Below are 27,704 nucleotides of genomic sequence, written 5' to 3' on the forward strand. Positions count from 1 at the left end.
AGGAGGACCCAGGCAACTATAGGCCAGTCAGTCTCACCTGCATGCCTGGAAAGGTGATGGAATGGCTCATTCTGGATGTCATCTCCAGACACAAGGAGGAAAAGAAGGTGGATTCACCAAGGAGAAATCCTGCTTAGCCAATCTGATAGCCTTCTATGATGGAGCGGCTGGCTGGGAAGACGAGGGGAGAGCAGTGGATGTTGTGTACCTTGACTTCAGCAAGGCTTTCGACACTGTCTCCCACAACATCCTCCTAGATAAACTCAGGAAGTGTCGGTTAGACGAACGGACAGTGAGGTGGACTGAGAACTGGCTGAAAGGCAGAGCTCAGAGGGTCATCATCAATGGCAAGGAGTCTAGTTGGAGGCCTGTGGCTAGTGGACTTCCCCCAGGGCTCAGTACTGGGTCCCATCCAGTTCAACTTCTTCACCAATGATCTGGTTGAGGGGACGGAGTGCCTCCTCAGCAAGTTTGCCAATGATCCCAAGCTGGGAGGAGTGGCTGATACACCTGAGGGCTGTGCTGCCATTCAGAGAGACCTGGACAGGCTGGAGAGCTGGACAGAGAGGAACCTCATGAGGCTCAACAAGGGCAAGTGCAGAGTCCTGCATCTAGAGAAAAATAATCCTGGGCACCAGTACAAGCTGGGGCTGACCTTCTAGAGAGCAGCTCTGCAGAGAAGGACCTGGGAGTGCTGGTAGATGACGGATTGACCATGAGCCAGCAATGTGCCCTTGTGGCCAAGAAGGCCAATTGTATCCTGGGGTGCATTAGGAAGAGTGTTGCCAGCAGGTCGACAGAGGTGATCCTGCCCCTCTCCTCAGCCCTGGGGAGGCCTCATCTCGAGTCCTCTTGTCCAGTTCTGGGCTCCCCAGTACAAGAGAGACATGCAGCTACTAGAGAGAGTCCAGCGTAGGGCTACGAAGATGATGAGAGGGCGGGAGAATCTGCCCTATGAGGAACGGCTGCGAGAGCTGGGCCTATTTAGTCTAGAGAAGAGAAGACTGAGGGGAGGATCGTATCAATGTCTAAAGAGTATCAAGGGGATGGGGACAAACGCCTTTCAGTTGTCCCATGCAAAAGGAGAAGAGGCAATGGGCAAAAACTGTATGCCAGGAAGTTCCGCCTGAATATAAGGAAGAATTTCTTCCCTGTGAGAGCGACAGAGCACTGGGACAGGTTGCCCAGAGAGGTTGTGGAGTCTCCTTCTCTGGAAGGACACTATTCAAAACCCAGCTGGATCCGATCCTGTTTAACATGCTCTAGGTAACCCTGCCTGTGCCAGGGAGGCTGGACTAGACGCTCTCCAGAGGCCCCTTCCAACCTCAACCATTCTGTGATTTTGTGATCCCACAACCGTATTCAGCCAGGGAAAGGGTGCTAAGATCATCTGATCTAGTAATTTATAAGATGCTGGAAAGACCAAATTAACTGTATTAACTTTCATCTGGGTTTAATGTTTAAAGTTTAACTACTATGATCTATAGGTCCTAAGGGTAAGCTGAAAAAAAAATTGTAAAAACTAATCATGTTTCAAATTTGCAAGTTTTTGAGAAGTTTTCCTATTTTTTTAATTTTTGTATAAAATGGGAAAGGAAAATGCACCCCTTTCCTTTCACCATCCCTCTCCTTTTATTCTTGAATTTATAAATTTTGTCCAACATGTTTGCTTTGGTCTTTCTCTTCGCTCTGCACCCTCTCATCTTCTCATCACTCTCTCATCCTTCAGGGCAGAGATAATACTGTGAACTGCTGGGTCTCCCAGAGCACATGGGTTACATGAGCAGGCTCCTCAAACACTGCTGCACACCACTTCCATGGTGGCCAATGTGCTGGCTATCTAGGGTGAAGAGAGAGGGAAAGAAAATTTTTTCCATACCTGTCACAGTCCTTGAGTACTCAGGGTCTGAATACTGTAAATGCAGCACTGATGGAGTTAAACCAGAGAGCAAAAGCAGAGTTTTCAGAGCCCAGACAACTCTGTAGCTTGAAAGAATACTATGGCTTTGAGGAAAGCTTTTCATTATTGGACAGTATCCAGCATCTCACCATCTACATTACAGTTTGCTCAAAGGCAGGCAGATTATGAAGAAATAGCAGTCACATCTGTGGCAGCTACAGTTATCCCATCTGCTTTTGATTTCATCAGCTGGAGAAGCAAAATCCTAGGCATCTCACGGGACTATTTTATAAGGATTAGTGCAAATAATTTAGCACTGACAAAACATACGCATGTATGTTTGTCCTGCTAGATGAAACTTTTTAAAATTGCATTTCCACTGGCTTTAATTACAGTCAAAATCTTTCACCATTTATTCCAAGTCCTTACAATGCTTATAAGCTGTGTTTAAGTAATTGTGTGCCTCTCTTGCCCAAGTCAAAGACATGCTGTTACAATACATTAACCACACAGTGGTCTATAATATCACATAGGTCTACAGGCCTTCACTTTATCTTTGGTCATGTGAGTGTCATTAGCGACATCAGGCCAAGGTAGATGTGGATGTGAGAAGCAATAGCAGATGCAGAAGAACAGATATGCTCTGTAATACACTATCGAGCAACTGAGACCAGCCCCCTGCTATCACCTGCAACCACATTGTGCAACCCTGTTTGTAAACAGACCAAACATTTCTCTGTGGTCTAGTTACACTATTTGCTTAGGTACAAATTACCTTACTTCTGATAGATACCTACTATCTGAACAAGGTAAATCTTCCATTTTCTGGTTGAGATCTGCAGGCACTGCTTGTTTGTTCCCATGCCAATACTGGTTAGTGAGTTTCTCCTCCTTTTTTGTTCAGGTCTTCTCCTTCTTTCCTGTGCATTTTAAGACAGAAGTCATAACCTCTAACAAAACAAAGCTTTTGATAGACTAAACAAGCCAAAGCCATTTATGTCATCTCTTTTAAGAGAAGCCTTTCTAATCATTTTATTAGCCCTGTCCTCTACCTTTCTCAGCTTAGCTTAATCTTTCCTAAGCATGTGCAACAACAAATTTACACAGTCTGCTGGGAAAATCTTACCAATGCCTTATATAATGACATTAATGTGTTCTTATCTCTACTGAATTTGATTCATACGTCAGAGGGTTTTTGATCTCCTCAAGCACTGAAAGCTGGATCTTGGGCATTCAAGCACAGCACGTTCAGTTCCTACTCGCTGGCTCTTACATGGAACTTTCTGTCAGTAGATCTGAAAGCCCTTTTCAAAGGGATGTCAGTTTTGCTATTGCCATTTTACAAAGGCAATTCAGAAGGTGAAATAACTTGCTCAGAGCCACACAGCAGGCTGATAGCCAAAACAAAGCAGAAGACTGTGTGTCCTCTGACCAACAAAATGGTTTGTCCTCTAGGTCATAGACTGCAGAGAAAGATCAATCAACCTAACCAACTGAAGGGTTAGAAAAAACAGGGTGAAAATATTGTAACTGAGGGGGATGGAAGACCTTTCCTATGGAGAAAACAGAAGGTGACCCCTTTATGACATTCTGTTGACATTATATCCATAATGCTTTTAAAAGAAAGAACAGGAAATGTATCAGAACACAGTGCTATTTGGCACTCACATACAGTTTTTTATCCATGGGGTGCAGGCTATCCTTGCCAGGCCAGAAATCATTCCAGGCTTGCAAGCAGACAAGTACCAATTCAAAGCAATATTGAATGGTCCTGGTTTTGCATTTTTTTTTAACTTTATTCATTGTGATTAGGCAGCAGATGCTTACAAGGCTTTTCATTAAATATTCAGATCAGTCTTTGGAAGATCTTAGCCAAAGTTGCTGTCATCTGGAAACGAAGAAGTCTCCAACTTTGGGACACCTGTCGCCATTCACCACCTTACATTAGGCTGCTTAAAATTTTGCCACTCTTCTCTGAGATAAAGGGAAGGTTCAGGGAAAGTAGCTATCAATCACATGCATTTATTATTCAGCATGTCATCTAAAAGAATAACTCTCACAGAGTTACATCTTACTATAACAGGTCCATCAACAATTGATCCTCAGGTCCATCAACAATTGATCCTGACTAGAGAATCATAGACTCACAGAACTATTGAGGTTGGCGGTCACCTTTGAAGATCATCTTGTCCAAATCCCTGCTCTGAATAGGGTCAACTAGAGTAGATTTTCCAGGGGTCGTGGAATAGCTGATGGCAAGTCTTTCACTGATAAAGACCGAGGCAAAGAAGACATTCTTCCTTTGCACCCAGATCAGCACTCAATGTGGGCTCCCCATTCAGGAGAGGGACCTAGCTTTCCTTGTGCCACTGGCATGCCTGTGGAAGCTCTTCTTGTTGTCCTTCACATCCCTCAAGACATTCAGCTCCATGTGGGCTTTGGCTTTCCTAACCACATTCCTGCAAGCTCAGACAGTGTCTCTATATTTCTCCTCTGTCATCTATCCATGCTTCTGTCTTTTTATACTTCCTTTTTATGTTTGAATTTAGTCAGGAGCTCCTTGTTCCTCCATGAAGAAATTCTACCACCTTGCTTCATTTTCTGCTTGCAGTGATGAGCTATCACCATTGAGAAGGTGACCCATTAAAATCAACCAGTTCTCCAGGGCCCCTCTTCTCTCCAGGATGGTCTATGGGAGGGAAGTCTCTGAATAGGCTGAATTTTGCACTCCTTGGGTCCAAGACTGTGATTCTGCTTTTTGTCTTGTCCCCTCCTCTCAGGATCTTAAACTCTACTGTCTTGTGGTCACTGTAGCCAAGATTGTCCCCAGTCTTCAAATTCCAAATCAAACCATCCTTGCTTGAGGTCCAGTAGAGCACCACTCTTTGTTGGCTCCTTCATCACCTGTGTCAGGTGGTTGATGTTGATTCTTGAACTGGAAATGTCTTGAACATCAAGTCCTGCTGCTACAAAAAACAGTAGGTAAAAAACATTACTTTTGGAGATAATAGCTTATCACTTCATAGATCCAACCTTATGTTAGCTGACTGAAGTCTATTCTTAACCTAAAGAATAAATCTGTAATCTCTGTGTACTGCACAAATCAGAAGCATGTAGATTTGGAGGCATGAGGGGGTAAAGTGACGAACTCCTGGAGTGAAATTGGTGCAGATGTCATTTCTTCCACTCCATCAGGCTGAGGATGACAGTTTAGTTTGTCAGCAAGGTGTCTCTTTTAGGAGCAAAAAATTTACTCTGCTTGACTGTGAATTAAAAAGAAAATATGTAGCAGAAAAATTTCAGCTTTGTATTTTTGAAAGAGATTTTTTGCACAAATTTGTGAAATTGTACACAATGACATAGACCTTATATTTATATTTTTACTACCTTACTTGCCATCTTATTTTACCACATGTAATTAGCAATTTTAACTATGTTTATTTGCTGTTTCTGTGCTAGTAACTATGCTATGAGAACGACTATTGTAGTTTATCACTGAAAGATATCATTACACAGTGGCAGTCTCTGCAATGAAACTAATTCTTGCACCACTGTTCACCTCATTTTAATTCACAGAGTAGTTGAAGTGATTTGCTTGTATTTTTTGTACAATGCAACTATGCTTTGCATACAAACAAAAATGTAAGGATTCTAAAAACAGTGTTCCTGACAATGTGTGTTTTAAAGACAAGTATATCGGTGATATAGGACCAAGTCTTCTTTCTGTTTCGGTGGGTGCAGAAGCATCAAGGGGTATGAGGCATTGCTCTCTTTTTATCATTTGTCCTGTCCTGTTGACTTACTAGAATGTTCCCAAAGCTCTTCTGAAAGGCCCTGGATCAAGCCTGGGGCTGAGAAGAGGGAGAAGGGGATGGGACTGCAGAAAAGAAGGACAGGAACACTCTGTCACATCGCACGACAAGATAGATAAGATGCTCCAGGTTTAGAGGGTGGTGCTGGTGCTGCTGAATAGATCCAGCCCTGTGGCCACAGGAGCAGCTGCTTGGGGAACAGCCCTTGTTAGTACAGTTTTCTTGGAAAAATCTTTCCACCCTCTCAGGTGAAACTGCTTGAATCAGTAAGGCCGAACAGGGCAACATAGCATTCGCTCATCAGCATACCTGCAAGAAGTATTTGGCTTTCTATTTTTACCTGCCTTCCTAGCCCTTTTACTCATTTGTCATGTTGTCAGGTCCTGCTATAAGGTACAACCAATTCTATGCCAGTTCTTAAGCAGAGGGTGATCTGACCCCTTACTAAGTCTGATGTATTGTGTAACTGTGCTTTTTTATTATTGTAGATGCACAGCAAAAGAGTCCAGAATCTAAATCCTTTTCCAAAGAAATAAGTTCTTTAGCATAGAAAAATCAGTCATAATTTCTATTTTCTCAACTCCAGTTGAGTCCAGTGGAGTCTCAGAGCGAGGAGTACGTACTGACACATGCATTATATCTGCATGATCATTTGACCGCTTAAATTTTTTCAGTGACAGACTGTTTTATTCACAAGTTACTTTATTAATAATTTTAAAAAGGCTTTCATGTAGAATAAAGTAAGTGGAAGGCAATGAAAAAGAGTAGATGGAAGATAAGGGTTATCTTGTTAAGTGTTTGCTATTCAAGCCTAGCATGGAAATAAAACAAAATGACACTGTTTCTGGAAAAACCCACCACAGGAAGGAGGGGCTTGTTTATCCTTGTTAACTATCTGTCAATTGCAGTGACCAGGCTGAAACTGTAAGCTACAGGAAATGCTTTGGATTGCCTATGTCTGGATGCTTTGGATATAAGATTTCACAGGAGCATATTTCAGTCATTATATGCTGTAGCGAGTCTATTCTCTCCATATTTATTGTGTTTTCAGAGTTTTCAGCTCTCAGTATGCAGTACAGAATTTATATGGAGATGGAATATGTAGAAATGAAAGAACTGAATCATTTTCTTAGACCTCTGCCTTGCTCTGGACTTCTGGAAATTAAAATTTCTCTCTAGTATTGCTTTATCCCTTAAGAGAGCTAATACAGTACCTCACGACTTAGTTTTTCAGAGTGATGGAGTTCCCTATGACATCAGAGCTGAGGAAATGATCTGTATCTGAAAACTGGTTTATACAGACTGCCCTTCATGTGTTGTTCAAGTGCTTTAAGATCCATCCAGTTAGATCCTTCTTCTCTAACTTACTAACTTCTATAGCAATGAGCTAATTGGGGGAAAAAAAAAGAAAAGAAAAAAAGAAAAAGACACAGGTAGCTGAAGTCTCTGCTTCAAACACTTTCCCATAGACTGGCAGCAGCTCTGTCCTCCAAGTCTCCTAAATGATGCCTGCTTCACAGGAGGGAGACACACCATCATCGTGCATACTGTGTGTTTTCTACAAAACACATCTCATCTCTTTCTCTGGGACTTGGATAATTGAAATGCTGCGGTGTAAGAACTGTGGCAGTCCAAAATGTCTGTTGACATTTTACATGGCCTTTATGTGGTATTCCTTTCTGCAAGAAGAGAGTTTAAAGTCAGGGAAATCAGCAAGCAACACTGAATAGCTAGGAAGTCCTTCCAGTGGACGAGCAAGCAATTGAGAACTTTTTTACAGCAGTAAAAATAAGTATCTAACTATTTGTAATACAAGGCGTACTGAATTAGCCCTTCTCTGATTAAAGACAGGCATGTCATGTTCCAGAAGATATGTATAGACAGAAATGAACCTTAATAGCTAACAGTTTTTAAAAATAAGGTGTCCTAACACAGTTTTGGCACACTGTTGTGCAACTGGAGACACATCCTATTTCTCTATAAAAGTCAAACAGAAATAATACCTCAGGAGTTTTAATACTTAACATACTTACACTGGTGAGAAAGCTGTCCCAGCAGAGACAGAGTCCGATTTAAACAGAAGGTAGAGCTGCATAAGACCTAGCAGAGCCCTAACAGATGAAATGCACTTTATGTCAGATTATGCTAGTCCAATTCAAACTACGAGGAAAAACAAATTCCTCACAGAACAATTGCATTCAGGAAAGTAAGAGCAGGTCAGAGATTGTTTTGCAGAACTGATTTTCTTTTTTTTTAACTTTCAGCTACTTTGTGTTAGTTTCTAGAGGAGTTCCCACTCAAGTCTTTGTAAAAGGTTTTCCTCAGAGCACTAAATTTTCTCTTACATTGCAATGAGGCAGGAAGCCAGCACTCAAGAATTCACCTTTTGGCACTGAGTTATCTAGATTTATTTCAGAACTAGATTCCTAAACAGAAAATTATAGCTGCTAGCTTGAATTTTGCATGCAGATAATGTGTAGAGTGTTTGAGAGTCTTCAGTTCACTTTGACAAAGCCAGGGGTTTTCACCTGGGGACATATGAACTTGAGCAGAAGATCTTTTTATTTTTGTTTTGACTAAAGCAGCTTTGTGAGTTACATGTGGTCAACATGAAGATGCTTTGTGGATGAAAAATTCCTGATTCGCTCTTCTGGACATGTCCTACATCATGTGCCTCCCAGGAGTGCAGAGGATCTCTGGACCCTCTTCCAAGGTTAGCTGGACTAGCCAGCATAGATGGAGTGTTTCTGTTGTTTAGTCTTTGTATAGGTACGGTCTCCAAAGTTTGAGCCTTTCAGAGAGGACAGGTACAGTTACTCCATCTTTCAGAAGAGAGAGAAACAGACCAAAGTTATGTTTTGCTCTTTTCTATTTTTTTTTTCAATTCCAGCAAAGTTTCAGGCAATTGACAATACAAAAAGGAAAAGGGATGTACACAGCTTATGTAAACTTGATACCAAGTTTTTTTTTGATTGTGTAATCTGCTTGCATTTTTGTTCATTTATATCCATACTCCCAATGAAGCCTCTGATCCTGTAATCCTGTGCTTTACTTTTTTTAAATGTAATAATAAAAACTAGATTAAATACTTCCAAGACGAGAGAAAAGGTAGAACTTACTTAACTTATAGAATATATTTCTATAACAAAGCTTGTTGATGGTTAACATATACCGCATAGCTTCAGGCTGGCTGAAGCCAGCCTTTACCTTTGAGGCTTAAAGAGTTTCAGAGTAAAAATGTTGTTTTCTTATTAGTCATAACTGAATCATTAGAGGGAACTAAGCAGTAACATTTTATTACTATCAAAGATATATGTGAGGTAAACACTGAAATAAGAAATGTTGGCATTTGTAAGAACCACTAACTGCATGCCACAGTGGTGGTAGGACTTACCACTCACCAGTCATTTTAAATGACAAAAGAGAAGACTGATCGTCTCTATAATTTCAGCTGAAGAGACATGACCAGAAAATCAATTTTAACATCCCTATTCTTGAAATTAATTCAGGTTCTTTCAAATGTAAAGCCATTTTATCACCGTATCACTCTGCTGTGACTCCTTGAAGAAAGGATGGGACAAATTGGCCTTCTCACCATTGCTTGCCAGGTGCAGGCTTAAATTCTGCTGCAGGTTATGCTCATCTGCAGCTTCAGATTGCTTTGCTTGGAGTTCAAGTGCTAAGAGCACTCCTGGCACCAGCAACTTGCTTATCTGTGTTTATTATGTAGCATATCCATCATATGTGTAAAGCTTGGTATTTCATACTTGAGCACAAAAGTGATCACAATTCTCAAAAAGTTTTTGCAAGMCATAGTATTAGCTATCATATTTCCTAAGCATCTGGTATGACCAGTGCCTCTCATATTAAAATAACCTAGTTCAGCCTGAAGCATCTTGGTTATTTCTCTTTACATTGCACAGGTATATTATTCTTTCCTTTCTGTTTTTCCACACACTGTCTTCTTCACCAATCCACATATTTTGAAGTCTACACGAAAAAAATCTCACACAGTCATTTTAAATGGCAGTTTAAGCCACCCCTAAGAAACCCTCAGTTTTGGGGTTATGCCCACTCACCTTAAAATTTAGCGGTTGTTTTGTGGAACAAAGACAGAATCGAGGCACAAAAGTAATTAGTGCATTTCCTAGCTGATCTCTACCACCATCTCTGCCAGAAAATCCTTTCCAGTCACTACTGAGGTGAGGTTCCCTACCACACTTCAGCAGCTGAGTGTGCTCTGTCAGTTTTAACAGAATTTACTTCCTCAAATCACCTCATAGGGAAATGCAAGGATGTTTACCTTGAAATATGACTTCAAATATGTTTTACTATAATCAGCTCCTATGTCAATATATTTTACATTTACATGTTAGACCTGCTAGCTCACTGTAAGCTGTGGAACACCATTTTGAAATCTACTGCTTGAGAAACATCAGTCTAGAGCTCAAGAATAGCGCCATGACACTCCAATTGGCTACAAAAACTGAGAATAACTTATGACTAGGAACATTTTCTGACCTGCAGCTATTACCATCTGATAAGCACTAAAATTTGGCTTCAGGGATAAAGCTATTCCTGCCAACATCTCTCACCCCTTCTTCTGATTTTTCTCCTGGGTTTAATTTTGGCTTTATTCCCACATTTTGCTTCTGGATTCTTTCACATCTGACATATTCTCATATCTTTGTTCAAAGCAGAACATAGAAGTGTCCTTCTCTTCCACAGATGAGCCTGCAATGAACTCATATATTTATTTAATCTATGATATTCTGCTCTTATTCTTCAGTTCTGCAAAGCAGTTCTGCTGAAGGGAGAGTTCAGACAGATTACTTCTGGCTTTCTGGAAAGCAACCTTTGTTCAGATCTCTCTCTTACCAGTGATTTCCAAAAGTACAATATAAAATGGTGTCACATGTGAGTTTACCCAGAGAATCCCAGAAACAGCAGCCTACATTTACTGAAAGTGGGTTACAATGGTGGTGGCACCAAACTCTTCCCAGGAGTGGTCAATAATATAACACAGAGCAGCTACTACTGATTGAGCCTTGGGAGGTTCAGGTTGGACATTAGAAAAAAACCTTTTCAATGGAGAATAGTGCTGCACTGAAACACATTATTTGAAGAAGCTATACCACTTCCCCAAATCCAAGGTCTCTAGTCCAACCTCCTTCCCAAAGTAGAGTCAGCAATGAGGTCAGGTCAGGCTGCTCATGGCTTTATCTAGCTGCAGCTTGAAAACCTCCAAACATGGGACACCCCAACCCATTTGTTCCCCTGCCACACTGCCTGGCTGCTACTGTGGGGAAAAAGCTCCTACTTATATCCAGTCTGATCCTCTCCTGTTTCAAATTATGTCTGTTGTCTCCATCTCTATGTCAAAGGACCTGGGGGTTCACTTAGGCTGCTGGCTCATCCTTAGCTTAAATGGACCCTCAGGTCCTTCTCTGCAGGGCTCCTCTCCAGCCCTGCCAGCATCAGTCTGCATTGCTGCCAGGGCTCAGCTATCCCAGATCAGGACTCAACCTTTGTCCTGCCTGAATCTCATCAGGTTCCTGTCGGCCCTGTTGGCACCTCTGTCCTCTTTCAAAACAAGCGGTCCCCACCATTTCATGTCATCTGTAAATTTGATGAGTGTGCCATCTGTTCCCTCCTCTAGGTCTCTATGGAGATGTTGAGTGGGACAGGTCCCAGGACAAACCTCTGCAGTACCCCACTTATTACCCTCTCCAGGTAGGGCACAACCAATTAACCACAACAGTCTGAGGTGGGCCATCCAAACAGTTTTTTCCTCGTCTAATTGTCCTCTCGTAATGTCCAGAACTACATGCATGGATGCTGTGGAAAACTCTGTCAAATATCTTGCCCAAGTTGGGGAACATCCACTGCTCTCGTGCTGACTATTCTCAGTCACATTCCTGTCCTGTATGTTCTTGGAAACGGCTTCTAAGAGGACTCTGGTTTTCCCAGGGTCTGAAGTGAGGCTGGCTGACCTGTAACTCCCTGGATGGGATGTCTTTGCTCTTTGTGAAGATGGGTGCAACATTGGTCTTTCTTCAGTCTTTGAGACATCCTTGATTTCCACAGCCAATTAAAGATGATAGACAGTGGCCTTGCAATGACAGTAGACACTTCAATGCTGATGGTACCAGACACTTCTCTCAATGCTTTTGGTACCAGTTCAATAGACTTGTATGGGTCAAATTTTTTCAAATTATCCCTTAAATCTCCTTAACTCTTGGAGGTTTTCAGGACTCAGCTAAACAAACCATAGCTAAGCTGATTAGCATTTCAAAAAGGAGGTTGGACCAGGTGACCTCCAGACACCTGATATTTCTATGAACTAGCTCTTTGAGGAAAACCTCCATGGGTGGAGGTTTTTTTGTTTGCTCATTATTACTTCTCAGAAAAGACAGCATTGATTGCTTGGGCTTTCTATTGCACTGACTATGTTAAGAGCTTGTGCTTTCATACTAGAAGACTGCCTTCCCTGTGGCTTTGTCTTGTGAAATTGCTCCCATGAACAGAATTAGTACATAGCTGCAGTAAGGCACAGACGTATTTAAACATGCCCTGTCTCAAAACATAAAGAGTATTATATGTGTCATGCTCATGAAGACACAGCCAAGACGTTTAATAGACTGTTTAGAAGGACCTTCAGCAAACTACCATAACAGAAATTGTATCAAACAAAAACAATTAAAAATAAGGATTAATGTAAGCCAATAATTCTATATAATTATCTTCTCACTAGAAGGTGTTTGCTGCTTGGTGTTCTCAGGACTGCAGAACCATTGGGGAGAGGAAAAAAACTTTTGTGAACAAAAAGGTATGTTCTGCCAATGTAAGTTCAGACACTCTTTAAAAAATAATTTTTGAGACCACAGAGAGAAGCACTCTGAGCTAATTATAAAACATGTGAAGAGATGGAGGGGAAAGTCCCATCCTAATAAACAACAAAGATGATGCAGAGTGCATCAGGTTAGAGTGCCTTGGCTTACACATTCCAGTAAGAGGATTCAGAAGACAGTGGGTGTTAAGTTCTGCCAACCTAATTCTAGAAGAAAAAAAATCATCAACTGTAGCAAAAGAGAAAGTTTTATTTAGAGTAACTAAAAATCCTAATGGAAGTATGGAGCCCAAGGTAATGTTAGTTCTAAATTAGCCTTTATTTGGAGAGTCCTTAGGCCTAATTCTACTTCCTTATCATTAGACAATGTGCTACAGGGAGGAGACAGTCTTCAATGCCCTGCAGGCTTATTCTGAATAACCGCACACTTTACTTATTGGATAGACACCTGCTGAGGTTGCTATAGATAAGCCCTGAAATGTTTCTCAGACATCTCAGCATTATCCCAAGGTCAGCAAAGTTCAACTGAGGCAAATTCCTTAATGTCTAGGCTGAATTTGACTCATTACTTAAGATATTCTGGGATTTTTTTTTTTTTATTAGATGCTCATGTTTCTACAGAATTAGTAGTATATTAACCTTTCTGGAAGCAGTGACAAAGTTATCACATTCAGTCTGTGATTTTAATAACCTGCAGAATGAATGGTTCATTGACTGCATTTTAGTAACCAGTTCATGGAAGACTATGTTCTACTGTACACATGCAGATCCCATTCAGGTCAGAAGTATATTTAATTACCAGCAGTGTAGCTGTCAGAGCCTGTTCCTACCAGCTTTGCTAAGCAGCAGCCAGTCCTTCCCGAGCAGTGTAGTTCCTGTATCTGTGGTGCTTACTCCTGGTTCAATGTTGACAGCATCACTACCTACAGCAAGAAAAGTATAGATAATTAAAAGGGCTCTTTCTTCATCTTTGTCTCCAAATGGATAGTATTAGACAGCAACAGAGGACCTTTCATATGTATAAATCCAGGTCAAATTCTTCCATATAACAAGACCTAAAATAATGTTGGCAATGTAATAAGAGGATTATCTCCCCCAGCAACCTCTGTATAAGCTTTTATGTGGAAATAAGAGGCCATGGACGTCTTCATAGGGCCTCCTAACTGCATTGAAATATGATATTAACTTGCAGAGCTATTTAATATTTCAAAGCTACTTAAACTCATTTTAATTTCATCTTAATCCATAATTATACCATTTTATTCTTTCATGGAAAGATCTAGACCTGACATTTCAGATAAAGTTGCATTTAGCTTTTCAATATTATTCATACAGATTGCTTTTTCACTATGTGAGAAAAATCAGCACTATTCTGATATAAAGCACTAGATTGGCATGGGAAAATGTGTTTCAGTGAAATTCTTATATAGAAAGAGGTAGTAGGTTCACCTTTAAAAAGCTGTTTTGGTGATTCTCAGCATTGCCACCCATGCGTGTTGGTATGAGTCTTAGTTTCATTTCCAATATTTGTCTTTAAGTGTCTGGAAAGAATTTATAACCTCCAAAAAAGGCCCCAGATATCATTCCTGGAGGACAGGTATCTCCAAAAGACATTTAGGACTTAATAAATATCCTGAGCAGTAAACTGTAGAATCAGCCAAAGGTAACAACAGGCAAGGGGAGGCTTCAGCAGATTACAGGCAATTTACACATGATGAATTTGATGGAGATTATATGACTCTAAGTATTTTGATATTAGCTGATTTCTTCTGTAGTCAGAAATTCCTTGGGCCAATGGCAGCAAAGAAACGTGTCTCTCTGCTGTGCCTAAGAAGCTGCAGAACAGTGGCTTTTTAAGATACTAAAGCATGTTTCTTCCCAGTGATACTGAGAACCAAACTTGTAGAAACCAGAAGGGTTACCCATCAGGCTTGAGAGACCTTTCCCTTCGCAGTTTCTCCTCTAAAGATGCCGTGGTGGTATGAGCTTGACAGGTTCAGCCTGCACAGCAGCTCCTGCAGCCTCCTGACCTTTTAACCATGTTCCCCTCCTCTCCTTACATTCCCATGACATTGCAAACAGTGGGATCTTAGACACAGCTTTATACGAAACAGTGGTGCTTGTTTCACTAGCATAGACACTGTTTAACATGGAGTGAATACTTTTGCCAGACAAATGATGTGATATGCTGGTCCCCTTCGTGTATGACCCCTCATTACTCAGCTTCGTAGTGAGCATGAGATTTATTTTACATGGCAGTTTCTGTTAAAGATAGACTTGTTCCCTTAGTGCTATAGTTTCCAACTCTGGATGTCAAGTTTAACCACTTCGGCACAGCTTGACTGACTTCAGCGAATGTTTCCTCAATATCCTCTAACCATTCCCGTACAGTGCTAAGGCTTGGTCAGCCACTAAGGTCACACAATGTGCATCCTTCATTGTTCCCTTGATAGCCAGAGATCTAGATAGAACAGTCTGATCACTATTTTTGGTAACTGCAAAAAGCAGTGAAATCCTGGCTATGAACAGTGAGTATCTCCTGTAAGAAAGCGAAACTGTCTTCCATGTTAGTGTTCACCACTAGAATAAATAATTTAGCCCTATCCTGAGGTGTGTAGCTAAACAAATCAGCAGAATTCAATAGAACTGGAAAAACAGTAGTTGCTTCCAGGTTAGAATGAGCTATTTCCTACCTTTTGCTCTCCACAAGAGGCTCATTTTTTGCTGCCTTAAAAGCTGAGTACTTTCATTATATTTCTAGCCAGAGACTTATGGAGCTGAAAGAAAGTTTAGCATCTGTTGCATGTGTTATATACGAGCATCTATATTCATGTATTTAAGCAAGGATATTCAGGTGGGATTTATAACCCACCAACAAGCAGGCATTTGGATTATAACAAAGAATTAATCTTACAGAGGTAGGAAAAGTGAAGAAGGGACATGAAGATAAGAGATTCAAAGACATCAATTCATTGGTTTATATAAGGTGCTTTAGAGAAAGATTGCTACTGATTTTTAATCAATAACTATCAGAAGAGCCTGATGGAAGCTTCTTTTCCTAAATAATTAGCATTTTAAAGTCACAGCTCTTATATTCAATAGATAACGAAAGAGGTATACAGAATAAATAGAAAAGGTTGCGCTGTCAAGCCGTGGGATGTTTATACCAGACTGTTAGGTCCTTGTCCCAGATCTCACACAGATTCACTGAAAGCCTCTGTGCAAATTAGACAGCAGCTCAACTAGATGTCTTGTTTAACTCTTTGCTATGAATACTTTTTTTTTTTTTTTTTTTTTTACCACTATGAAGAAAACAAAAAGGCCAAGAATACAGAGAGGTTTGGTTCCAATAAGCCATCTAGGAGAAGGAAATACAGACTAGCAAATAGTTACAGAAAATGCATCTTGGAGGGTTACCTGAGGAGTACTGCCCATGATCAGACAGTACTGCAGTGGGTGCCAGTGGATCCATGACCATCTGACCTCTGAAGTTAGCTCTTACAGTATTGAATTTAATGGCTTTGGCCAAAACAGAGCATACCTCCACTTCCCAGTATACAGTTACAGCAATACATATAGGCCTCACAACTAAGACATGTCATGTGGGACATTTGCGTTTGTCAGGAGTTTTGGAATAACTCATTTTTTTCCCCTAAACACTGTCAAACCTGGCTGAGGTTCTGAACTAGTTGAAGTGCATCTGTGTTTCGTCTCTCCAGGTGAACTGAGGCAGCTCTTACTTCATTTCATAATGCAGCTGACAGCTAGGTTTCCTGAACATAGTAACTGAGCTGCATCTACAGTAACATTTCTGATTCAATCATTATTTCCATCTACTTGACTAAATTTTCAGGCTGAATTGATTTCACTTGTGCCTTTCCCTATTTTCTGAAAATAAAATAAAATAAAATGAAACAAAGCCCAATTTGCCACACAATCAACACTTTTCTTAGAAGACAGAATTTGCTTGGGAACCTTTACCTGCTGACTTTACACCAGCCTAGTCTCCAAAAGGGAAGCAGTTGCAGCCTTAAGGCATAGAGACGGAAGGATGAAGCATCTGTAGGCTGGAGAGCAGTCCCAACTGCTATTGCCAAGTTCATTTTCATCCTGGCATGCACTAAAGTCTGGATGGAGTCACCATGAGTGCAGCCACCTAGCACTAATTGATTGGTGCTCATCCAGTCCCTCCACTCCCATGGTTTTACATTTCTTCTCTTCTGTAGGGTCACTGATGTGGGGGCTTTAGTAGGTTGGGAGGAAGGAGAAGAATTCTTCACTCTGGCATCACTTCTGTGCTTGCCAGAAGTGATGGTGGCAAGTGCACGTTCTTCTGTCTTTTCTGCCCCTTCTTTCTCTTGAAAGTCATGTCCTGACTGGAAAGAAGAGTGAAAAAAGGTCTTGAAATTCTTCTAAGCTTTCAGAAGAAATAACACCGCAGCAAGTTATCAAGTACAGCAATACCTCCGACATTTTATTTATAATAAAGAGAAAGCAAGCAGAGGGAGAGATCAGCAGCACAACGGAAGATTTTGGCTTCCAGCAAGTATTCTATGTTTAATGTCTGAGTGCCTGTCAGTTACACTGAAAAAAAGTAAATGACTCAGTTTTTTTCCTGTCTCACATCATCTGTCCTTTGTTAGTCCTTTTTCAAACTTTATGAACTCATTGGATTGTTAGTGTGCATTAGTGCGTTAGTGTGACATTTTCAACAAAACATCCTAGTCATCCAAGATCTAAATAGCTTCTTGGGAATTCAGAATCTTTGTTAAAATACAAGATGTTTTTCTTTATCTGCATCAGCAGCAGGAGATACTATTCAACATGAGGCCCCCCTAAAGGAGAAAAAGAAGAAAAAAACTGCAGACAGAACAAACAACATTCGAGTTGCTGCTGACATCAGTGAGCAAGAGAGGCTTTGTTCTCTGCAAGTGTGCTGCARTTAACTTTTCCTTTGCAATCTAGACATTAGTGCACGTGCCACATGCTTCAACCTCACCCACAGCACTCAAGCCTGTGAAGCATATAACAGCTCAGGCTAAAGATAAATTCCAAGACTGGCCGAATTTTTCTTGATTTGTCCAAAGGCACTCTTCCACAGCTCTTTAGGTTTTAGGTAATGATTAAGTATTTCTTCCTACTGTTCAGCGCATGGTTCAGGCTAAGCAGAACATATCCCAACAAGCAAGGCTGAGCTGTGTCTTCATTTGGCCACCTGATATCTTGGGAGTGCAGGCTGTGTACAYGCTGGGGAGATGGCCAGTATATATTCCCAGGGAAATTATTAATTTCAGCTGAAATAGATGGGCTTTCCYAGTAGATTCTGATGAAGCTATTTTATTGAGTCTGCCGTTGTCCTCCTATAATTAAGAAGAAAAAAACCCAAGCTTAGAAGGGTTTGTGTTAGTCTGAATTACACTGCAGTGAACTCAAAGCTCACTTGAAACGGACTTCACAACACGACACAAAGACTGGTTGGCTTTGCAACGAGCACCTCTTCTGGAGGAGACCTAACTGCTTGGTATTGCTTGGTATTGTTTTCCTCCTTTCTCAGTGTGTATTGGTTTTGATCTTTGAGACAGCCTCACAGGTYGGTTGTGGCTCATGTCTATGTTATATTTTTCCATCTTCTGAAGATGGGACAGTTGTTGCTTGGCCCTTGTTGCGAGTTAAAGAAATCCTAAGTTTATCTGTACTTTAGCAGCCTGTGCCAAGAGCTGGAAACTCCTTGGCTGTCTTATTCATCTGCACAAAGGCAAATCAGACTCCTACACAACACAGCTGCATCAAATTGGCAGGATGTGTTTTCCCCTCCTCCTCTACTCATAACGCAGATAAAACTGTTTTCAGACATGGATCTAGGAAGACTCACAAAAAAACCTGCCCACAGTCTATAGTATCAAGTCAATTTACACTAACAGCTGAGGGTTCGAGATTCCTTATCCAGAGCTGGGTGTGCCCCAGACTTGCACACCGAATTAGCGGCACTTCAAACATATGGACTGATGTACCTCTGCCATAAAGTTACTTGATGCTGAAGTCTGAGTGGGCATTTATAGATGCATAATTCAGAATTTTCCCTCTTAGTCTTTATTAAAAGGAGGAAAGAAGTGTTAGAAAAGCATATACTTTGCCATAAAATACGTACCTGAACTTGCATGAAATACTGATTAAGTGTAGATTTATGTATTCCAAAATCTCTTGCTTTCCCCAAAATACAAGAGACCCAGGAACAGCACATGGGGCTCATTACAGTGCAGTTGCATTTTCAGGTTACATCCCTTCTGAACAGATCCCAGTTTTAAGACTGATCTGAAAAGCTCAGCATAAAGAGTCACTGTGAGGGTTTCCTCAGGCAAAATCCCTCATCAGTTCCCAGGGCCAAATTCACCCCTGTGCTGGAGTGAAGCTGGTTCTGAGTAAGCAGCTGAGCCGTATTTCAGCCAATTTTGTGCTTGAGTCTGTGTGCTTACTCAGTGTTCTGGTTCGCTGAAGCCTTTAACCACACTTCATTGCAGTGTCGCAGTGGCAGCTGAAATGCTTTATAAGCGCCAGCATCGATTTAGGTGATGCTTTGTGGTAGGGGCCTTTCTGAACCTCACCCTTCCCAACCCATTTTGCAGGCAGCAGCTGCCGCACGGGCGCTGGTGCCTCTGCCTGGCTGCAGCGGCACCTTGCTCAGAGCAGTCCCCAGTTACAGCAGTGTGGATTATCATACTCCAAATGAGCAAGAAAGAACCAGAACAGGTGGCAGTTTTACTTACAAGGCAGCTTGTCCTATCCTTGCTTTCCCCTGGGCTGACAGAAAGTGCTTCTTTTTGCAGATTTTCTCTGGGAACCAGTCTTTCACACTTCTTGCTGGTAGCCCTGTCCTCTCCCTCCAGGCATATTACTAGCTTTATGCTTTGTTCTAGACTTTCACAACATTCATATTTCATGAGTAGTAATAAAGAAGACCCAAGCACTGCCTTCCGGGGAAGAGTAGGCTATTGAAAAATATTAAGTTAARTATACTCGGTACTCAGAGGCAACTCTCTCCGTGGCATAACACAGTGGAAGGGACTTATTGGGCAGCACGCTTGCTCCAGCTCCAGCACATGGGATTTTAAGTTAAACAATTTTATTCATACCCAAATTGACTAGTGTATCCCAAATTGGCTGCCTGCCAATTTTGCTGACATTTTGGATTTGCAATATCTTAATCTAGAGTCATTACAGTAATTAGGAGGCAGCCTGAATATAGGAACAGGCCCCTTCCCGAAGAGTTTTCTTCAGGATTTCAGCATAAAAATACAGCCATATTACTTGAAGGCTGACCTGAAAAGGTAATTTGGATGCACGTGCTAACCTTGCTTACACAATCCATAAGGAATGCACAGGGGTGCTTGGTATTTGCACTTAGTCTTAAAGCAAAGCCTACGCCAAGAAGTCTCTATTTCTGGACCATTTGTCTGAGGACATTCATGATGTTATACACCATTTTCCTGAAAACTGAGCTCATTTTCTAAACAACAGTGAGACAAAGAAGATTTATAGACAAATAGCTGCATTGTAGATGAGTTAAGCATGCACAAGAGGTTCTGGCAAGTTAGAGTAGAAAAAACTACCTGTTTGATGGTGTGAGAAAGGTCTAAGCACAAAGGCTTTCCTTTCCTGAGTTTCCAATGTCTTAAACTTAAAGTCACATCCTTTTTTGTCCTGGACATAAGCACACATACACAGTGCATCTCATTAAATAAAAATTCATTATGGAATGGGAAAACATTTAGAGTTAATTCATGACCTCAGTGAACTTGTGCCAGCAGATGTGAGAGAGCTGCTAATGTTTATGCAGAATGACATGATTTTCTATATTCAGCTCTGTCTCTCTAGGCTCACATGGCTCTACAGGCCATCATTAGTTATCCAGTTCACTTTGCTTTCATTTTCAAGCTAGACTGGAGCAGCCTTAAGGAATCCTAAGTTTTGTTTAAAAATATCTTGTCATTTTGAGGCTTCAGTGGATTGAGGGGAAGTGAATAATGGACTAGTCATTTAGTCAGCTCAGCATAACTCAATTTAGTGGAAAATGGCAGACACCTATGCTCATATTTCGAAGTCTCCTTGATTGCAAGGTTAAGCTGCTGAAGAGGCCTGCCTAGCCATGGCTGCCGACAGGAAGCTGATGAGGTATACACAGTGAAAAGGTAGATGTGAGACTTTAAATACAACCTGTATATGGATTTCTGGCTGAGATAGTGTTTGATATAGTGGCAGCAAATGGTGCATCTCCAGCACTGTCTGAAAAACATTGTTTCTCCCAGTACAAGCAGTTGTCTTTTGAGCTGAAGAGATTAAAAATGTCAGAAAAGTGAACAGGTTACAGGAAGAAAATGTATTATTTGGAAGGAAAACCATGACCAGAATTTGGTTTTGTTTTAGTTTTTTCCCTGCCAGCACAGTATTATCTCATTTTGCAGCTGGTTGTCATGACCTTGCAATTCTGATTTCTGGTTGAGGCTCTGTTCTGGAAGAAAGCAGGGCAGATGGAAAAAAAACAAAACAAAACAAAACAAAAGATCTTACAGAATCAAGCACAGTGTTTCTGACTCTAACGAAGCATTCACCAAGCAATGCTTCCAAGGGGGCACTAAAGGACAAATTGCTTCTAGCTTATAGATCAGTTGAGTGGTAAAGAAAGAGCATGAGAAAGAATGGCATTGCTATAGAGCTGGGAACAATAAGATGGCTACGGCCTTTCAGAAACACAGAGGCGCTGAGGGAGCCACGTAGAGTGTAATTCGTGTGGTAAAAATGGCCTTTCTGCCCATCATTACTGCCTGACCTCCAGCTGTACCCACCATGCTTTCTTTCACTGCTGGTGGACAAAATGCTGGATAGGGGCCAAGGTGGACACATTTCTTGTTTTGTTATGGAGCATAAATGACAGTCTAAGTGCTCTGGAAGCCAGGACAAGAGCAGCTGCCTGGGAAGGGCAAGACAAATGAGGCGATTGTCTGGGCCATAAGCTCTGCTTTGTGCCTCAGAGTCAATAGGCCACCGGCCAGAAAAGCATAAGGGTGGAGGGTGGGACTTGCAGGAGGCATCCAGAGGGCAGCCCATCCTTAGATGTTGCTCCCTGCACGCTCCATGTAACACACATATCTCGAAGGAGGACAGACTTATCTCCACAGGTGCATGTCCCCTGGGAAATGCTCAGGCATCAAGCATATATATATGTATAAGGGTGGTTCCCTTCCCCTTGTGACTGGTTTCTTCCTAAGATCCTGGCTCCTGAGTCTCACTTATTTATGACCAAACAGGGCAGGAAGGGTGAGTTTTAAAAGCCCAGCTGCTAGAGGAAGGACAGCAGGTGGCTGAAATGCAAGTGGAAGAGCCAAGCTTGATGACTTCATAGAAATCTGATGATTTGGGGTGAAAAGGCTGGGTATGTTTTATGAGGTATGACAGGAGGTCATGGGTTCAAATCAAGAGAAGAGGTTTCCAGGCCTTTAAAGAAGTGCTCAAGAGCTGAATTGCAGTCATAGCCCCTTTTACTGGACTAAGCTTCATGTGAGACACAACAGGATGTGGTTACAGATGGATTCTCCTCTCACTCTCGCTCAGCATCTGGGTAACGCCACTGACTTCCTTCAGTACATCCAAAATACTTCAGTGCAAACCAGAAAATAAATTTGTCTTTTGGCTCTAAAATCTGCTGACATTTGGTTGAACAAAGCTTTAGCTGAGAAACAAGGATTAAAAGATTCAGCTAATAACTATGTAGATTTATTATTTTATTAATATGATGCATGCATCTCAATTACCTTTTATGGATCAGAAATGGGGGATCAGAATTTGGGATGACATAAAGCAGACAGACTTTCTTCCTCTTTCGTTTTAATGTGTAATTTGATTTGGTGCAGACTATGTGTCTTTCTGACATAGGAAACAGGAACTGAAAACATGCCTCTGTATTTATTACTTTGGAAGATACTTATTAGTACAAGACTGTCTTATGGTATTGGCCAGCCTTCCCCCCAAAGATAGGTGACCATTTCACACAATACTATGGCAGGCCTGGTTGGGGTCTTGAGCCCTTTGCTTACTCACCCAGATGCAACATCAATAACTTCTCAAAACCACCTTCCCTCCCCACACATGCACTGTGCACATACATGCACACACATGCGCTCTGCTAAGCTCCTGGCCACGGAGGGCAGCAGGAGTCAGAGAGGGTATGAAGTTCATCAGCAGCTTCACTATTTAAATCTCATATCCCAAACAGTGTATAACAGCAGTATAAAACCCCACAGCAGATAAGCTGAAGATACTTGTATCTATGGATTTCTGGTTTATTTTAACACAGAGAGCAACAACGAGTAGCATAGAGAAAGTGCATTTATCTCTGCAGTCCACGTGAAGTGGGGGCTGGAGAGAAACTCTTGTTTCCTGCCTGTAGCCTGTGCTGTGAATTGTCCTCCTTACTTCTAATGTGAACTGTGGGAGACATCCTCTTTTTAATCTCATAATTACTGTGCTGATGGTTGTTTGCTGGATAACAGAGTAGTGTTAAATTTTAGCAAATGAACAGCTGTATTCTATAAAATAAAACTAGCTGTAGATAGATGGTTTGTAAATGAAGACTGGGCAGACATAAGATCGAAAATTTTAGACGAATATATGTRCATATATATGTCTATGTAAAATTTAGCTATTTGTATGTATAAATGCACATTTTTTGTTATGTAGCCATGTAAACCTGGAATGGATTTAATTTTTAGTTTGGAAAGCTTTATGGGTTATTTTTTTCTTATTGCTGCTTTTTTGTATCACTGCCCTCTTCCCCGTGTCCCAAGAGAAAAGCCAGCTACATACACAAACTGGATCCCAGCTGAGTACTGGACTGGGGGAACCATTGGGTACTTAAGCTACGTAAAGCACATCACTTACATCATTGATCCTCTACAAAGTTTATTTCAAGTGAGCCAAAACATTTCATTTATCAAGTCAAAATTAGACCAAAAGTAACTGGCAATAAGAAACTGTCTGACAGCTTGTTCTGCTACAGTTCAGGTGCAATGTGGGAGAAAGCTGGAATAACATAGGGAGAGAAATCAAGAGGGCTTTATGGGGAGGGGCAGGGGGATTTCCAGTGTCTTTCCTGAAAATGTGATTGTGATGTCTCTCCCTCCTCCATGTTTTTGTCTTTTTCCCCAAGGAAGAGAGGAGGGAGGACACAGGTTTGCCCAGGACCTCTTGGAGCCCCTGCGGGGTCAGGCCACCTCACGGGTTTCCAGGGGCTGCCCTGCAAGGAGCCCGCTCCCTCTCACGGACAGCGCCTGGCAGCTTGTCGCAGCATGTGCCACGAGCTCTGTCGGTGCTCAGCTCGCGCTGCGTGTTAGCGGCGAGGCCAGCCCAGCCACTGGAGCTGCTTCCTGCCCTGCCTAGTGGAGGGACAAGCCCTTGTCCCCATAAGCGCCCGAATGCTGGTGGAGGGGCCAAGGGGGCCTCGATAGGCAGCGGAGAGCAAAGGGGTCTTGAGGACAAGGGAAAGCAAAGGCTGAAGAACGGGTRAAAAAAAGGAGTGAAGAAAATGGGACAGGGAGGGGTGCATTGCATGGACACTGTACACTGGGAAGAGGGGCTGAACCAAAGGGAAAGACTAATCAGGAAATGAACGACATTTTAAAAGAAAAGAGAAGGAACAGGGGACAAGAATATGGCACAAAAAAGAAAAAAAAAGACTTTGAAAATGAGAGTTCTGCTGGCTCTTCAAGGAAATCAAACCTGAGTATTTTAAAGTTTGGAAAGTTTTGCCAAAATAGTCATTTCCTTGTACCTAAATCAACAAAATCTGTTGCACAGTGGATAGCTTAGGATTGTGCTCTTCTTTGTTTCTTAGGGTTTGTAAAGGACATGAATGCGAGTACGTGATAATGCTGAGCAATGTAAACTGGTCTTCAATATGGAATTACTTATTCTTTAGACAAAGGGCCAGATTTTGAAGTATTTGGCATCCACAGACAAAGGTATGATAGTTAAAAATACAAATTTCTCAATATCTTCAGTATGGATGCTATGAACACATATATTTACTTGAAGTACGTATACTTATATAATGTCATTTTCCCTGTGAAAAATCATTTTCAAGGATACCACTGAGTAAAAATTCTGTATGCAGCTTACTCAGCAAATTTGGCCTGTCCCTGAAAATGAAGACAAGGCAGACCAGAAGCAGCACTTGTGAGGAAATTAAGAGGGGTCAGCAGCTGAACTCCCAAAGCAAAGCTGCCTCCAGCTTTCACAAGGGGGTCACTGGGAAATGATTGTTAGCTCTTTCCAACCACATAGCTCCAGTGTGGGAACATATCATTATTATTTCAAAGCTGGGAAAATCAGGCCACAGAGAGGTCAACATGATTCCTCCAAGGACAGATAGTGAGTCAGAGGTGGCCCCACACGGAGTGTTGTTGTTCAGATTTCCAGGCCAGGGTCACAGCTATTGGGTATGCTGACTCCCTTGCCAGTGCCAGATGATGAGCACTGCTCATTATTTACTGCTTGTGGAATTTCCACTTGCACTTCTGATAACGGACTTCAGAGATGTGGAGCTGGGCTCAGGCATAGCAATACCCAACCAGCGCTAAGCGTAATGGAGCTGTGGAGCAATTTGTGCTTAGCAAGAGTAGGCGTATGCAGAAGCATGGCTGCATGCATTTAGGCAGTTTTAGGGCAAAACCAGGGTGCCACGGAGTTCACAGCCTTCCAGCTCAGGCAGCATCTGTGCAAAGGTCTTGCAAAAGTTGTTGGGAATTTAGAAGCTGAAAGCTGGGCTGAAACAGAATACTGGCCCTTAAATCCTTTATAAAATTTAGCCCTTGAATCTCCATCTCTGTTTCTGTTTTTCTGTAATAAACTTGCACTTCAGTCTGCACTGATTTGAGTGGTAAACTAACAACAGAAGGTCTCAAAAGCTTCTTGCCTATCTGGTGCCAAGATTTTCATCAGAAAGGAGTTCGTAGTGTAGGCAGCTTATACACTCTCCTGTGCTCTAATAATCAATCTTTTACCTGCTGCACAAGACGTTCGGCTGCTGAGACAGTGGTTTGGCAGGCTGAGGGTTGTGCACAGTGGCCCACTGCAAAATGTTATTTCTGTCACCTAAGTGTAGGTGTTTCCCAGATGAATTCTAATTTTTGATAGTTCTTTTCCCTTTTTGTATTGACTGGAAAGTCACTGATTTTTATGTCATTGGTGAACATGCACACCTCCTTATGCAAAAAATTGGCCTGCTGCACTGAAAAGGCTTTGGCTGCATCTTAGAAGGATGCATTTTCTTTTCATTTGAAGCTAGTCTAGTAAACTGGAGTTTATAAATAGGCACAAAGGTCTGGGCATTTGTGCAAATGCAAACAAAAGGCCATGGAATCACAAGCCTTTCATTGTAATTTCATGCCAGAATGAAAACTCTTGTTTTAAAGAAATATCTGCATAATGTTACCTGTTAGTTAATTTGCCCTGGAAGATTCTGGGGTGAGGGGTGCCTCCTCAGTGGTGGTAGCCAGTGTGCCATGCTGAGAGGTTGGTACGCCAGCCCTGCAAAGCTGCTGGCGTTGCAGCAGGATGCTGAAGGGAATGCACAAGGACTGACTTAGAACATGTGTATGCGGAACTGTTTTTTATCGTCACGAATGCACAGGTCAGTACCCACGTGTATAGGAGCAGTAAGAATGTTGTGCAGCTTGATTGTGGAAACAAATGTTTTTTTTTCCTTCTACTTCTTCCCTAGACCTGAAGGAGGAACCTATGAAACACTTGCTTTTGTCTTCCCCTCTCCCCTCCCCCCCAACATAATAGCAAGTCTTTTCCATTTGCTTGTCCATTTGTCAGCCTTTTCCAACCAGGCTACTCTTGCAATTTCACTTTCTGTTTGACCTTTGGTTAGGCTCTGTGTTAAACCTTCCAGCCTCAAGGTGGAAGTTTCTCATTTGCACCCACAACTGCACGAAACACCGCCGGTGCATTGGGCTTTCCAGCAGACTTACAGCAGAGCTGGAAAACAGCCTCTGGCTTGCGAATCTGCTTTTGACTTTCTTTGTTTTCAGACACATTGCAGACTTTTCACATCATACTCTTATCAGTGTTATTGTGGCTCAAATGGGAAGGTACATACCAGAGGCGAGGGAGGGTAACTCCGTGGGGGAGTCTCCTCGCTGCTGGCATCAATGGTGAAGAATTTTCAGGGAATGACCTTGGAGTTTCTGCCTCTTGGAAACCATGGCAACCAGCATTTGTTCTTGTAAAACAATTTCTTGTCTTGCACTAAGCAATTACATGCCTCCCGCGAACTCTGAGACGGGATCTCTCTATGAAGGAAGAAAAAAAAAAAAAAAAAGAATTGTCAAAAAGAAAGCTGGAGCTGATCACTGGGGATCCTGGCATCCGAGAGTTTTTTTGAATGAGGTCATCTACAGCTGAACAACAAGCCCAAGAGCAGCATGCATGTGACAGTCCATCCCTGTTTCTGGGTTAGCGTAATTAAGTCTTAAATAAATGCGGACGTCTTTACCCATTCTTCAGGTAATTGGCCTGCGCGATCCTGACTGCAGCGTGCTAGAAGTCCTGTGTGCCATCCATGCAAAACCTCCCCTCACCAGACGCACATGGGGACAGGAAAATTTCTCCCATCTGACCACGCAGCTGGAAGCAGCCTGCATCAAAAAACTGCTAAAAGCATGGCAGCGCCTGAGCCTGTCAGTGCGCCATGATGCGTATTGTTTGCGGAGCGGCACTGGGGGTGGAAAAGGCACAGGCGTGCCTCCGTCTCTGCCGTCACGGCTTTATACCTGCCTCCTTTAATCTGAAAAAAATGGCGCAGATGCGGAAAATTGCATATTTTAAGCCTGTAGTCCAGAGGCAACAAAGCTTGAGGGGGATCCAGCTGTTTCTGCCTGTGAATATTCCCCCTCCCGCAGCGACCTTCCACCCTCTGGGGGGATTTGGCCAGCTTTGAGCAAGGAGATAGAAACCTCAGAGCAGTTTGTGTTCCTCCAGACACAGCAAATACCCTGCTTCCCCCTGCTCCCCTCCCCTCCAAAAATAAATAAATAAATAAAAATAGAGGACCAGGATATGAACAGAAAGAAGATGTGGAAATGCA

General features: G+C 42.0%; 1 long non-coding RNA gene across 1 annotated transcript; it reads right to left on the minus strand.

Annotated features, from left to right (window-relative positions):
- Positions 1–17,621: 17,621 nt before the first annotated feature.
- LOC146592218 (uncharacterized) lies at positions 17,622–27,277 on the minus strand. The gene is made up of 3 exons (XR_014896641.1): positions 27,114–27,277; positions 26,718–26,910; positions 17,622–17,922 (listed from the first exon to the last, which is right to left on the minus strand). It is a non-coding gene; the product is annotated as an uncharacterized LOC146592218 (long non-coding RNA).
- Positions 27,278–27,704: the final 427 nt, after the last annotated feature.

This window comes from Rhea americana, unplaced genomic scaffold, assembly GCF_003343005.1.
Source record: "Rhea americana isolate MKP2758 unplaced genomic scaffold, rheAme1 scaffold_340, whole genome shotgun sequence".
NCBI classification, from domain to species: domain Eukaryota; kingdom Metazoa; phylum Chordata; class Aves; order Rheiformes; family Rheidae; genus Rhea; species Rhea americana.